The sequence below is a fragment of the Fukomys damarensis genome, unplaced genomic scaffold (genome assembly GCF_012274545.1).
Source record: "Fukomys damarensis isolate Sample0158 unplaced genomic scaffold, DMR_v1.0_HiC HiC_scaffold_4, whole genome shotgun sequence".
NCBI lineage: Eukaryota > Metazoa > Chordata > Mammalia > Rodentia > Bathyergidae > Fukomys > Fukomys damarensis.
In genome coordinates this window covers 46289001-46291217 of record NW_022900916.1, presented here as the reverse complement: position 1 = coordinate 46291217, position 2217 = coordinate 46289001, and the positions used below count along the sequence as shown (strand labels likewise).

The 2217-nt window shown below is 44.5% G+C and overlaps 1 pseudogene; it reads left to right on the top strand.

The window, feature by feature from the left end:
• Positions 1–267: 267 nt before the first annotated feature.
• Positions 268–806, top strand: LOC104869925 (annotated as a pseudogene).
• The last annotated feature ends 1411 nt before the right edge of the window (positions 807–2217 follow it).

The following is a 2217-nucleotide window of genomic DNA, read 5'->3' as shown; positions in this document are numbered from 1 at the left end:
AAACAACTGATAGCTAAAAACTTCGGAACACAAAATTTACCCTAACTAGAAATTTTCATGGGATTACTTATTTCAAAGTCCTAATCATTTATTTTTTTCTGATTATCTTATGTAACATAACAGACACCCAGCATGCCCCGCTGCTCCAGGCACTGATGTGGCCACCACCAGCTCCGCCATCTTATGGGAGAGAACCCAACCCCTGGCTCAGAGCAGCCACCCACGGCTGAGGCCTCTGGCCCGCGTTGCTTCCAAGAATTCACAAAGATGGGGAATATATTAGTGAGCCTTTGCAAGGGCTTTTTTGACAAAAAGGGAATGTAAATTCTCATGGTGGGCCTGGGTGACACCGGAAAGATGATGATTCTGTATAAACTGAAGCTTAGTGAAATTGTGAGCACCATTCCTACTATAGATTTCAATGTTGAGACCATCAAATTCAAGGACATCAGCTTTACCATGTCGGACGTGGGAGTCAGGGCAAGATCCAGCCACTCTGGCGCCACTGCTTCCAGAACACCCAAGGCTGGATCTTGTGGTGGATAGCAATGACAGAGGGTGTGAATGAGGCCGGTGAGGAGCGCATGAAGACGCCAGCCGAGGATGAGCTCTGGAATGCTGTCCTCCTCGTGTTTGCCAACAAGCAGGACCTCCCCATGGCGATGAATGCAGCTGAAATCGCAATGCTGGGGCTGTATTCTCTAAGCCACAGGAACGGGTACATTCAGACCACCTGTGCCACCGGTGGGGATGGGCTCTATGAAGGACGAGACTGGCTGTCCAGGCAGCTCCGGAACCAGAAGTGAACCAGAATCCCCCTTTCCCTCGCTTCCTCTTCTCTGCCCACCACTTTACTCCTCTGTGGCATAGGTGAGACTCCGTTGTCCTGAATGCCAGAAGCTGTCTCCATGGGGTTAGTCACAGTGTGCTCGCACTGTGCAAAACACATGCAGATGCAGCCAGGTTTTTATTTAAATAGTTTCTATTTCCACTGAGGCAGTTTCTGGTACTCCTATGCAGTATTACTCAGATTTTTCATTGTAAAACAAACACAAATCAACTCACTTGTCTGTATTGAGAAGGGATGTGGGTGCCCGAACTCTTGGCCCCCAAGGAGCCACTGGGCTGTAGATTGGTATCAGGATCTGTTTGGTTTTTAACCCAAACTTGGTGCATCTTAGTTAAAAATTACAAGATAAGGAGAACATTTGAACTCACAGGAGACTATGGCTAGTGTAGATTCTGCAGTTCAACTTGAAACTAGTCCTCAGATAGGCTGTTCTACTAGGAACGCAAGAGACGTGACAAACAGATGCCATCCGTTCATGGTCAAAGTGGAGACCCCATGACCCACCCATCTTTGGGTCACCTGTATTCCATATCGTGCTTATACTCATGCTTACGCGGTCCCCTCAGTGTAGGCCTGGGAGGACTGAATTAGGGTTTGGGGACCAACCTCACCCTCTCCCTTGCCCAGTGAAGCTGGAGTGGCAGCCCTGGCCTCAGTGCCCCCTCAGACACGTTGGCCAAAGTCTGGGTTTCACCAGCAGGAGTGCATGCAAGGTGGGTAGATCAGTCCACTCCAGACCACAGTCCCAGAAGACACCCACCTCCGTGTGTAAAGTAGCTTCCTGCCTCAGCCTGTCAGGGTCCGATTTGCCATCAGACAATTTTATTTTGTATGGTTTTTTTCTAATTGAGTTTATTGGTACATTTTAGGTATACAGTACAATTACACTCATCATTGGGATCTTGTACCTTTACGTGACAGGTCTTGGTTCTCATTTTTTCCCCTTACCCCTTCACCCCCTCCTCCCCTCCCTATTTACAAATACTTTATTTCCATTTTTTTCATTTTCTCATGATTTTTTTTCTTTTCCCTTATTCTTTTGTATTTTGATAAACACTGAAGAAGCTGGAGCTGTTAAATTTATCTTGGGGAAACTTCAGAACTAAGTTTATTTGATGTTGTGGAACCACTTACTGATTTTAATACACAATTAGTAATCAACCATTTTGTATACCTGTTTTCAGTTCGACAAGCACTGTAATTATAGCTATTAGAATAAAGTCTCTTTACTATTAAAAAATAAACTAATACATGCTCTATTATTTAGTTGCATGTTATGTTGACATTATTATAATAGTTGATAACAAAAAAGTCCGATTATCATATTTATTTTGTGTTGCTTATTTTCTTGATGTCACTAAAATAAT